A 13,766-nucleotide genomic window follows, 5' to 3' on the forward strand; every position below is an offset into this window, starting at 1 on the left:
TTCAGTGAGTTATCTAATATCTCAAAGATAAGTTCTGTTTGCATGTTGGTATGTATCATCCTGTACCCCATTCTGTTTATAATCTAAAATATCATATTAAGTGAAGTCAGACAGAGAAAGACAAATGTCATATGATATCACTTGTATGTGGAATCTAAAGGGAAATGATACAAATGAACTTATTTTACAAAACAGACTCACAGATTTAGAGAACAAACCTGTGGTTACCAGGGGAGAAGATTTGGGATATTATGGGAGTTTGGGACTGACATGTACAAACTGCTATATGTAAAATAAAATACCTTTCCATGAAAAATAGATAAAATATATATCTGATATAATTATGAAATATATTGTATGAAGCAAGCATCAATTTTTTACCCAAATACCCAGTACCCCTTTCCCATACTAAATCTATTCTGTACATGAATAAGCTCCTGTGCCTCTGAACATGAATCTGTGGGCTTATCAGTAGGTGCTGAAAACAGGACATTTCCTGGTAAGAAAGTGAAGTTGCTCAGTCATCTCTGACTCTTTGTGACCCATGGGCTGTAGCTCACCAGGCTCCTCCATCCATGAAATTTTCTAGGCAAGAGTACTGGAGTGAGTTACCATTCCCTTCTCCAGGGGATCTTCCTGACACAGGGATCGAACCCGAGTCTCCCACAATGTGGGCAGACGCTTTACCATCTGGTAAAGTATATATATCCTGGTAAAGTATATCCATTTTGATGTAAAATATGTTTTCAAAGATGTATGACCTTTCATATGGTATGTACTTTTTCAACATATGTTTTCTCTTGAATTAGTTTACTTTTTGCTTTGTTTTAACAAATTTCCACAGTTCAGCATCTTAAAACAACACAGATGTATTGTCTCACATTTTCCATGTGTCAGGAGCTTAGGTGCAGGTTAATCGGGTGCTCTGCACATTATCCAACCAGGCTGAAATCAAGGCGTGAGTTGAGGCTGGTATCTCGAAAAGTCTCAGGACCTTCTCACTATGGTCTGTGTTGGAAGAATCCCGTTTCTTGCAGTTAAAACACTAAGGTCTGTGGTGCTAGTCTGCTCACCACTCATGGCCATTTGACCCTCTCCCACAACACGGCGATTTGCTTTTCTGAGGTAAACTAAAATATTCATAAAAGAGCATCTCTGCCTCTGAATTTTCCATCCTCTTTTGTAACACTAACCTAATAACTCCCATGGAATTATTTCTGTTTTGATTAAGTTAAATTCAGTCAACTAGAAACCTCAAGAAGATCTGAAAAGTTCCTTCATTTTTGCCATATAATATTACCTGATAAAGGGAGTGGCTATCCCGTGCTACTCATGTTACAGTCAAAAGCATGGGTTAATGCAGAACACATATACTGGAGACTGGGATCTTGTATGTTATCAGTTGAATTGTGTCATCTCAAAATTCCTGTATTTTGAACTCTACTCCAGTACTTCAGAATGTGACCTTATTTTGAGATATTAAAAGAATCTTTGTAATGAAGACAAAACAAGTTCACTAGGGTGGGTTCTAATTCAATATGATAGGTGCCTTACAAGTAGGGAATATTTGCACACAGACCCAAGGAGAATGCCTTATTTGTATGAAGACAGTCATCTGTAAGCTGACTTGGAACAGATTTTTCTTTTGCAGTCTTCAGCAGGAACCTACCCTGCCAACACTTTGATTTTAGACTAATAGCCTCCAGAGCTGGAGAAGGAAATGGCAACCCACTCCAGTGTTCTTGCCTGGAGAACCCCAGGGACGGGGGAGCCTGGTGGGCTGCCATCTATGGGGTCGCACAGAGTCGGACACGGCTGAAGTGACTTAGCAGCAGCAGTAGCAGCAGCCTCCAGAACTGTGAGAAAATAAATTTCTCTTAAGCCATCCAGTTTGTGGTAGCTTCTTAGAGTAGCCCTGGAAAGTAATACAGGGACAGTCTTAGAAATCTGCCTACCATACTCCTTTATCCTCACTTTTACCCCATTATTAGCAATATTTACTTCCTCATAATATTCTGCGCTCTGTATGAGATGCTATTAATTCTGCAATGCTTATTTTGGGAACTATATTTAAGTGCTTGGACTGTTTATTTAAAATACTTATTTTTTTTAACTGAAGTATGCATGTAGTTAATTTGCAGTGTTGTGTTAGTTTCAAGTGTATAGCAAAGTAATTCAGTAAAAATATTTAAATCTTTTAATTACATTTCAGTAAAAATATTTTAATTCTTTAAAATACCTTACTTCAGAGCAGAATACTCAAAGAGCCACATATTTCTTCACTTCTTAGAATCAATATAATTTAGAATTGTGTGAACTGTGGTGGAACTTCAGTTGCTTGCTCAAAATGGTCAAGAATTCACTTGAGTCAGCATCATTTGGCTTTTCTCCCAAGTCTTAAAATAACAACATCTAACATGTATCAGTGGAGAAGGAAATGGCAACCCACTCCAGTGTTCTTGCCTGGAGAATCCCAGGGACGGAGGAGCCTGGTGGGCTGCCGTCTGTGGGGTCGCACAGAATCGGACACGACTGAAACGACTTAGCAGCAGCAGCAACATGTATCATAGGAATTCTGTTTATACACAGGAGTTGCTTGCATGCATTGTTGCCCATACAATGAGGAAACAAATCCCAATGAAGTTCAGAATCCTCCCAAGGTCACACAGCTGAAATATGGAGATTAGTTTCGGAACATGGATACTACTAGAGTTGCGTGGTTGGACAGATTCACACTAATCAAATGTACAGAACACTCATGAATAAATAGTAATATTAGTATATATAGAACATTTTAATCCTATTTTTAAAATAACTAACAAATAATAATCAGTTTTTGTTGTTGTTTAGTGTAAGCTATGAACAGTTTTGACTTTCCATACATAAATTCAAAAATAAAAAGTAGAAATTTATTTCCCTCTCATGTGAAAAATCAACATCTAATCAGTTATGATAGCTGGTGACAAGACAACTGCTTCGTCCTTTCCCATATGTCTTCAGTAAGGTAAAACATGTGTCCTCAAGGCTGTAGCTTTATATCTACATATCAAAAAAAGCAGAAGGGAGAAAGGATAAGAACTCCTTTCTTTAACGTGTTCTTACCGTCTCCTCCAATATTGTATTTCTGCTGGTATCACATTGGCCAGGACCTAGATATATGTCCATGCTTAACTGCAAGATAGAGAAGAAAACTCAACTTTAGTCAACATTTTGACACAGGAGAGAGGAAAGAGACAATGGTATACTGCTGTGGACATCAAAATTTCTGCCCAAGTGAAAGTACTCATTGAGAAGTAATTATCTCACTCTCAGCTTTAGTTCATCCTGGATTACATAAATGGGGAATTTGGTAGCTCTTTGTATTTGGAGTCCAAAGGAAAAATGGCATAGAATAATAGAGTCTAAGAGTTGTATATGCCAATGAGAATGCATATTCTCTCAGATTTTCACTCTCTTGTTTTCAATGATCTCTTCATCCCTAAAAAGTGTCCCTTTATGTATGCGGAAGTTGCCATCAGATTTGCATATATCCTATTCATCTTCAACAGGAAGAGAAAGGATCTTCCCCTGAAAAGTGGAACCATGATAATTCCAATAGGATTATTAAACACTTTTAGTTTAATACAAAGCTCAAGAAATCATATGAATTTTATAAACTGATCAGCTTAAATTAAAAACATAAGTGAGTATTAGGCAAAGTTGTTATTTGCTTCAGTAAGCAAGACATCAAAACAATCAGAGAACCAAATCATCTTGACTAACGTTTCATTCAAGTGATGACAAGGCATGCTGAATTTTTTCTGACTTGTGGAAAACTATAATACTTACACATATTAGTGTATCATTTAAAATTATGACTGCAAATAAACCCATAGAGCACCCCACCTTATCTAAGCCTTTTGCTTAAAAGTATTATGTTGGAATTATTTCTAAAATCTGCTGATGCAATTTATTAGGTAGATGTTTCTTTTACACAAACCCCTTTTTAAGTATGAGTTTATTACTGTCTCAAATAATTTTTAATATTATTTTTCTAATTTGTGAAATATCACCTTTCGTTTCTATGAATTTTAACTAAAATAACTTTCTTAGAGTTTCACACATTGATTTGATTAATCTGGCTCACAAAATTATTTTATCTTCAAACTAGAAAATTGCTTTTTGTGCCACATCTATAATTATTCATCATATGTGGTTATATTTTTTTCTTTTGTGTGAATTGTATTATTTAGAAATACACTTTAACATAGCACTTTAGTGTTTAGGGATAAGACTGGCATCCTCAGGGTTGAGATTTAGGGATAAGAATACAGGGAACGCAGACCTCGTTTTTGGATTCTGTTCTAATACTGATGCCTTTGAAACATTTTAATTGCAAAGTATAACTTCACAAAGTAGAAAAAAGGATATAGTCATTACTTTAAAACTATTATTTTTTTTATTACAGTCTTACCTGGTTTCCCTGTTGGCTCAGTGATAAAGAATACACCTGCCAATGCAGGAGACACAGGAAACACAAGTTTGATTCCGGGGTCAGGAAAACCCCTGGAGTAGGAAATGGCAACCCGTCCCAGTGTTCTTGCCAAATTCTGGAAAATTCCGTGGGTAGAGGAGCCGGGCAGGCTACAGTCCTTGGAGCCCCAAAGAGTTGGACACAGCTGAGGGCATGCACAAGCACACAGTCTTATCAATAAAGTGCAAAAATAGTAAGTTATCAGATCAGTAAACAAGTAACTAGAAGAGATAACAAAACTTACCAAACTTCTTTGACAATATAGGTTGGCTACTGCTTCATAACTGAGATAGTGTCACGAAAAATGCTAGCCATATTTTTTATAAATACAGAGCTGTATTTCTTGCTCATCTTCTGAGACATTTTCATTTGTATTTATCTAGAAGTTGCATATCAGTTATCTATTTACATTTTTACCTTAAAGCAGTTTATTTGTATATTTTAAAATGTGAATGGCTAATAGGTAGGGTTTTGCAATGACAGGAATATTAGAAAGCGCCTTATAGTTAAGCCATCGAAAAGTGAATTCTTATTTTCTTACTGCCTGGTTGGTACAAAAATAAGACTGGGGAAAAGAAGAGGAAATAATTTATCCCACAATGTCACTGACAACAAAGACATCTACAAGTTTACCAGATATAAATCAAATGCTTTTTCTCTTATATGCATGTGCACGCACGCGCACACACACACACACACACACACACACACACAAAGATGTTTCGAATAAGCATTTTCTTGTATCAGTTGACTTTATTATCTGTACTGCAGTTTTTGTCAGCATAAGAATTTACCTTTTCAAAAAGTATGTTTAAATTCCAGTGAACATTGTGTCTTGTTTTTTGTTTGCTTTTATAAAAATAAAACACTGCTCTAAATGATAGAAGCCAGACACAGACTGTATGTTTCCATTTATATGGAATTACCAGCAAATCCTTAGAGATGGGGAACTGATTAGTGGTTTTTGAGGGCTGAGGGGAGGAGGAATAGGGGCGTGTGTTTAATAGGTATGGTTTATTAGGGGGATAATGCAGATGTTCTAGAACTAGGTAATGGTGATAGTTGCACAAAATTGTGAATGTACTAAATGCTACTCATTATGTACCTTAAAATGATTTAAATGGTAAATCTTATGTTTGTGTGTTTTACATAGACAGGTATAAGTAGATTCTGTCAGTTGGTAGAAGTATAATATAGTCTTTAGTAAGTATGCTGAAATGTTCAGGAGAATGAAAAATAACAGCATTTAATAGTGTCCTAATTAGCAATATGGAAGGAACTTTTAAAATGTAAAAGGTTTATTTAGCTTCTATTTAAAAGGACTGATAAATATGACTATTCAGTAATTAAAATATTTTACATAAAATTTTTAATTGCATTTTAAAAAGAAAAAGCATATGCCAAAGATGAGACAACAAACTCAAATGGCAACAATTTGCAAGAGCTGTGAACAAAGAACTAGTAAATATTTTTAAATGAACTTGGAGTCTTGTAATCATTTTAATACAGCAGAATTATATGATTCATAGCTCTAATCACAGTCTATTTCAACAAACTTATCCATGGCATATAGTATCAATTTGAATAGTAAAAACATGTACATATATTATAAATGAGGATAATGCTTTGATCTTTAAAAAATAATTCAAATAGGTAATATTTTTGTCCCAATCATTTTTACTGTACCACGTATTGGAATATAAAATATATGAAAGGACATACTAGCATATTAACCAAGTCATTCAGGGAACATAATTATACAACCTATCCAAGTGTTCTACATAATTGTACTAATGTTTTAACATTGAAAAATGTTTGCCATCATACATAGAATTCTTAATATACAGTACCAGATTAAAATGCTTCATGCAGAGTAGTGCAGTGAATGGACCAGTTCTGAATATGCTTTTTTCCCTACATACTTAGAAAGTTGGAATAGCTAAGCAAGTTTATCTCTTATATGTGTGTAATCCCTAGACCTAGAGAATTAGCTGAAGTTTTTTCTGCTCTTCTCCTACCCCTTTTGTCTTGGGGGTCTATAATAGACAGATTATGTCTATAATAGGCAACATTCAGGCTTTGCTTATTTTGGATTTCCCTCTCTCACCGCTGAAGTGGTTTCCAGCATCACTGGTTTTATTATTTGTTCTGGGAGTAAACACCTGAATCCATGCTGGACCAATAATACTTTTAGGAACATAGAAATTTAGACTAACCCAGACATTTTTAAATATTCAGGAATACCTGCTGCTGAAGTCTCCAACAGTAAACCAGTTCTTCAGTTCAGTTCAGTCACTCAGTCATTTCTGACTCTTTGAGACCCCATGGACTGCAGCACACTAGGTCTCCCTGTCCATCACCAACTCCCGGAGCTTGCTCAAACTCATGTCCATTGAGTCAGTGATGCCATCCAACCATCTCATCCTCTGTCATCCTCTTCTCCTCCTGCCCTCAATCTTTCCCAGAATCAGGGTTTTTTCCAATGAGTCAGTTCTTCACATCAGATGACCAAAGTGTTGGAGTTTCAGTTTCAGCATCAGTCCTTCCAATGAATATTCAGGACTGATTTCCTTTAGGATGGACTGGTTGGATCTTCTGGTAGTCCAAGGGACTCTCAAGGGTCTTCTCCAACACCACAGCTCAAAAGCATTAATTCTCAAGCACCCAGCTTTCTTTATAGTCCAACTCTCATATCCATACTTGACTTGGTAAAACCATAGTCTTGACTAGACGTACCTTTGTTGGCAAAGTAATGTCTCTGCTTTTTAATATGCTGTCTAGGTTGGTCATAACTTTTCTTCCAAGGAATAAGCATCTTTTAATTTCCTGACTGCAGTCACCATCTATAGTGATTTTGTTCTAATTGTTCCTAAAATAGAGATGTTCAGTTATTTGTTTTATGAAATAATCCAATATTCTTAAAATAGTTTTTGGTTTTCATTTATAGTTGCTTATTCCCATTTCCCTATACTTTCTTTATTCTTCCTTTGAGTGGACACTGTATGTAGAGATGGCTCATTTTTATAAATGAGTAATAAGCAAAGTAATTACATTCTAGTGTACTAAAGTGGACAATCCTATTTACTTTGAGCTTTGAATAGGAGATAAGTATGTAAAATCAAATTATTTAAATAAGATTTAGAAAAATTGCATCAATTCTCCAATATTGAATTAATAAAATTCCAAACTTTTTTTGCTTACCACTTTGAATGTATCTAGTAGTCATAAAATTAAATAAACTTTGGTGGGTGCACACACACATGCACACACACACAACTTGAAACTATACAAAAGTATTCCAAATTACAATTTTTTAATATAATAATTTGTTTCCTATTAAAATTATTATAGGGTCAAAGAATAGACTCTTCAATGACACAGACACATTTGAACAAGCATGTAGAAAGTCTCTTTTCCCCAATATTTGTAACAAGCTAATAATAAAAGCTGAAATAGTAAATAGTAAATTAGAGGTTTGTATGAATCCTGAATGTTTGTTTTGTGGAAATATATATTATTATATATTATATTTTGGATAGTCTCCTGGCAAGAAAACTGGAGTGGTTTGCCAATTCATTTTCCAGGGGATCTTCCCAACCCAGGGATCAAACCCAGGTCTTTTGAATTGCAGGTGGATTCTCTACCATCTGAGCAACAAGGGAAACCCATATATTGTATTTTGGGGAGTCAGTGTTTTAGAAGATGACCTCCTCAAAATACACCTTCACATTTACTCTCTTTGGCTTATCTTGGCTGTGACGTTATTTGAAGATCATTAGTTACTTGCTGATGTATTTAAGCAGGGTTGGTACATCAGTACCCTCAAAACTACCAAAAAAAAATTTTAGAAAACATTATTATCTCTGAATTTTAATTAGTTCATCTGTAGATGGAGAATAAGGGGGAAATAAAAATGTTATTTGTTTGTTTCTGTGCCTTAATAGTTAATTGTGTCTAATGTCTCAGATGTAAAGAAAACGCAACTCTGAATATTAATGCTAAAGGGGAGGAACAAGGGTGGAGGACAAAGCTGGTCCCATTTTCTGCAGAAACTGAAAAATAATAACCCAGTGTGATCACATTAGGAAAGGGAGTGATGTTTCTGATATCACTTATCTTGTTAACCCCACAGTCCAGAGTGAAGGGATCATCTCACAGAATCTGACATTTAGTTCTGCTCATTATTAATATAATGTTACTGCCCCATGAAGAGTACAATGGTGATAATTCGTCTACTGCTGTTTACACCTAAGAAAATTTCTCTCAATAAACAATATTTTCAAGCTTTTATGTCTTTTCAGAGTTTTCTAACCATCACAAATTCAAATTCTTAGACTCTACAAGTGTATTCTTATATTGGCTTAAATCACAGTAATTCTAAGCTCCTCTATTTATTTTACCACCCTGTCAAGTGGCTAAAAATAACTTGTGAGCATTAAAACTTTTTTAATGTTAGTTAATTTCATTTATCATTTATGTCTGTGCTGGGTCTCCATTGCTGTGTGTGCTTTTTTTCTAGTTGTGGCAAGCCGAGGCTACTCGCTAGTTGCAGTGCGCAGAGCATCTCATTGCAGTGGCTTCTTACCGCAGAGCACGGGCAGGTGAGCTCTGCAGGGCAGGCTCAATAGTTGTGGCGCATGAGCTTAGTTGCCCTGCGGCAAGTGGGATCCTCCAGGACTAGGGATCAAACCTTTGTCTCCTGCATTGGCAAGCGAATTCTTTACCAATGAACCACCAGAGAAGCCTCTAAAACTTCATTCTAGCTATTTTGCCAGACCATATCAGATCTACCTTCTTGAGGCTTGTTTCCTAAGTTATTCACAGACAACAATTTTTCTAAATATTTTTTTAAACATCTTAAAGACATGTATCATTAACTTTATAGCATCTAATCTATTTCTTGCTGCCCAGTAGTATAAAGCCAAATATTTAATTTTTGTCAAACCAGAATTCCAATTACTTGCAGTAATTTCTGTATTAAGGTCCGTAATGTAGTTGCCAGAACAGATAAACTCTAAAATTTCAGCTGTAAAACCTAAACATATATATATACATATATATAAGTCCTTTTACTGACTATCCAGCATTGTTGTTATTGTTCAGTCACTGAGTCATGTCCAACTCTTTGCAACCCCATGGACTAAGCATGCTGGCTTCCCTGTCCTTCACTGTCTCCCAGAGTTTGTTCAGTTTTATGTCCATTAAGTCAGTGATGCTATCTAATCATCTCGTCTTCTACTGCCCTCTTCCTCTTTTGCCTTCAATCTTTCCCAGCATCAGGGTCTTTTCCAATGAGTGGGCTCTTTGCATCAGATGACCAAAGCATTAGCGCTTAAACTTAAACACCAGTCCTTTAATGAATATTCAGGATTGATTTCCTTTAGGATTGACTTGTTTGATCTCCTTGCAGTCCAAGGGACTTTCAAGAGTCTTCACCAGCACCACAATTTGAAAGCATAAATTCTTCAATGCTCATTCTCTTTATAGGCCAGCTCTCACATCCATACACGACTACTGGAAAAAACATAGCTTTAACTATACAGACTTTTGTTAGTAACGTAATGTCTCTGCTTTTTAATACACTGTCTAGGTTTGTCATAGCTTTCCTTTCAAAGAGTAAGCATCTTTTAATATCATGGTTGCAGTCATCATCTGCAGTGCACAGCTTTCCTTTCAAAGAGCAAATTTCTTTTATTTCATTTCTGCAGTCACTGTCTACAGTGATTTTGGAATATAAAAAAATAAAATAAAATCTCTGTTACTGCTTCTACTTTTTCCCTTTTTATTTTCCATGAAGTAATGGGACTGGATGCCATGATCTTAATTTCTTGAATGTTGAAATTTAAGCCAGCTTTTTTGGTCTCCCCTTTCATCCTCATCAAAAGCCTCTTTTGTTTCTCTTCACTTTCTGCTATTATTCAGCATGGGACGGTGTGTCTGTGTTGTAGGTATGAAGGAAGTCTTCCACAAACATTGATTCAGGGTCCTAAGCTCTCTCAAACTTCAATCTGCAATTTCAAGATTGACCTAGAATAATACAATCAGGGAATGAGGAATAAGACAATGGAAAAGATATGTTCACTTTTGATCAATTTACCCTGGAAGTTACACATCATTTACATTCTTATTCCATGGCAACATTTTGTCATGCAGATAAACATAGAAGCAAAGAAGCTGGAGGAAATGATCCGGCTGTTGACCAGAAGGAAAGGAAGCAGGTTTGTCAGTACCTAGCATTGTCTTTCCTTTCCAGGTTGACTAAAGTAGTTGAGTTGCTAGTAATTAGATGTCTTGCAGCACTGATCAGTTCCAGAATAGAAACTATATCAGCTCCAGATTGATTTCCCTGATTCTTATGATATGTAGATATGATTCTAAGTGACAGGAGCAGGGAGTAATAATGGGAGATCACTCTCTCTGCCTCCAACACAGACATTCCAACACTGTCAAAGTCATGCAGCCACGCTATTCTTGAAGATACTTCAGTGACACTGAATCTATAAATTATATCCATCACAAAGGAAAGCCTTCCACCTAATGGGTTAGTTCCCTATCTTGTGTCTAAGAGATTAAATGAGGAGAACGTTCAAAATATTTGGGATTTTGTACACACACATTGTTTTCAACTGCCAAGTGTCTTGGTCACATTGACAATAAAGCTGCAAAATATAACAGGCTTTCATCCAGAATTGATGTTACTTAATGTGAGAATGAATACAGAACACAGCAACATGACAAGAAAGTAATAGCATAGTTAAAATCTCATAACCTGTAGGCAGTATCCCAATATGCAGCTACTCCCTACTTGGGACATATATGGTAACGAGAAATGAAACTGGGTGAACAAAGACTAATCGGTTCAGGGAAGTCATCAACTCCAGAGTATTGTCAGCTCTTAGAACTTTTTATCTATGAAGCCCCCTCCATAATACATGACCAGCTTCTATTCCTGAATGCAATGGAATCTTGTTAACTCAGGATAGTTGTTACTAAATAAATAAATTTGACATTGAAGTATAGATGCTTGTTTCCATATGTATTTCTCTATACTAAATTCTCATGAATCTTGGATCTGCTATTGTCCTAGAAATGCCTTGAATTAATGTTTCAAGAATTATTTTATTTTGTTTTCTTAAAGTTTTATTGGAGTACAGTTGATTTGCAATGCTGTGTTAGCTTCAGGTGATTCAGCAAAGTGAATCATTTACAAATATGCATATCCATCCACTCTTTGTTAGATACTTTTCACATATAAATCATTACAGAGTATTGAGTAAATTTCCCTGTGTTATACAGTAGGTCCTTATTAATTATCTATTTTACATGTAGTGCATTGCTGAGTAGCTTCAGTTATGTCTGACTCTTTTGCCACACCATGGACTGTAGCCCACCAGGCTTCTCTGTCCGTGGGATTCTCCAGGCAAGAATACTGGAGTGGGTTGTCATGCCCTCCTCCAGGGTACGTTCCTGACCCAGGGATGGAATCTGCATCTCTTATGTCTCTTGTATTAGCAGGAGTTCTTTACCACTAGCACCACCTGGGAAGCCCCTTACATACAGTAGTGTATATATGTCAATGCCAGTCTCCTAATTCACCCCACCTCATTCCCCCACTGATAACCATGTTTGTTTTCTACATCTGTGACTTTATTTCTGTTTTGTAAGTAAGTCCATTTTTCTTTTTTCTTTTTCTTTTTTTTATATTCCACATGTAAACTTAAGAAGTTAAAAAAAAAAAAAAAGGAAAGAGTAACTCCTCAGATGTTGCAGAGAGCAGAGGAAATGTCAGAAACCATCCATTAAGCGTTTCCTCTCATAGTCATTTCCGTCTCTATCACGCAATAGGCAAGTGCCTCAGTGCCCCGCCACTTCCTTATTATGTGGATAAAGAATGCCTTAAGTTCTCATTTTAAATCTAAAGTGGGGATAGCAGTTAATCTCCAACTATGACCTTATGATGTCTCATATCTTCATTAGTCCTGCTCTTGTATTGTCTTTCACATACTGAATCTGGGTTTGTTGCTAAAATCTTGGCCTCTGTGTGCTGGCGCCAAATCAAATCTTAGAGACAGTTTTGTGTCAAGTGGAAAAAAATTGCTTCATTGCTTTGCCAGAAAAACGGGGACACAGTGAACTTGTGCCCTTCAAAAACTGCCTGTTATAACCCAATATCGTAAGTGTTACTGCAGTTGTTCAAGGACAGGGTGGCTGATAAGGGTTAAGGTGTATACAGGGCCTGCACTCCTTTCATCTAGTCTCAGGTAATGTCTTAATAGGGCTTCCCAGGTGACTCTGCGGTAAAGAACCCACCTGCCAATGCAGGAGACCCAGGTTCGATCCCTGAGTAAGTCTCCTGGAAGAAGATATGGCAACCCACTCTAGTATTCTTGTCTGGGGAATCCCATGGACAGAGGAGGCTGGTGGGCTACAGTCCATGGAACCCCAAGGAGTTGGACACACAATCTCCTGATGAACTTCTCTGGTTCCTTTAAACTGACCTCAGATGGTTTCTCTGGAATGAAGAATGCTAACATCTTCCCTTTATTGGGAGTTTTAGTCCTATAAAGAGCTCAAAAATATCTGTACCCCTTGAGGCAGAACCAGGACCCTGCCCCAAGGCTGCACTATTGTTTCTTGCCTGCTCCTCCATTGTCTCTGTGTCCTCTCCCTTTCCTGATTAGCAGCTGTTAGAATCCGCCCTTTGGAACTCAGGGAAGGTCATAGAGACTGAAGTATTTCCCCTATAAACAAGGAGCAGGGAACACAGAAAAACTTCTGTGCTCAGGAGCCCCCTAGGGTCCTACTGGGTTTCAGGTTGAAACAAGAAAAGCTTTATCAAATGTCCAAGCTCTTGTTTGATTCACCCAAAAGAATTTGGATGAAGAACACAAAACATAAGGGAAAAATTAACACACAGACACACACACACTGAGGCTGAGGAGCAAAGAGAACAAAGAAGCAATTTACTTTAGAGGTGACATTTACTTACTCAGAGAAGAGCACCAGAGTCCTCATGAACGAGGGGCTCCATTCAGGATTGTTGATCCCACTTTTTATCTTATTTTTAGCCTTTTGAATGAGTGGTGTCTTTTTGATTAGATGTGGAATATTTCTCAACGGGAGGCTTGATGTGGGTCTGGATTGTACCAGGTTGCATCAGCTCCCAGTCCTGTGTATCTGTCTCCTGAAGACACTAAACATGCACTCCAAAGAGCTGTTTTCTCTTAAAATTTCCCTTACTAGTTGAGCCCCA

At 36.8% G+C, this 13,766-nt stretch overlaps 1 long non-coding RNA gene across 1 annotated transcript; it reads right to left on the minus strand.

Annotated features, from left to right (window-relative positions):
- Positions 1-3,102: 3,102 nt before the first annotated feature.
- On the minus strand, positions 3,103-9,086 carry LOC133048602 (uncharacterized). The gene is made up of 3 exons (XR_009691070.1): positions 6,758-9,086; positions 4,454-4,658; positions 3,103-3,171 (listed from the first exon to the last, which is right to left on the minus strand). It is a non-coding gene; the product is annotated as an uncharacterized LOC133048602 (long non-coding RNA).
- Positions 9,087-13,766: the final 4,680 nt, after the last annotated feature.

The sequence above is a fragment of the Dama dama genome, chromosome 29 (genome assembly GCF_033118175.1).
Source record: "Dama dama isolate Ldn47 chromosome 29, ASM3311817v1, whole genome shotgun sequence".
Classification (NCBI taxonomy): domain Eukaryota; kingdom Metazoa; phylum Chordata; class Mammalia; order Artiodactyla; family Cervidae; genus Dama; species Dama dama.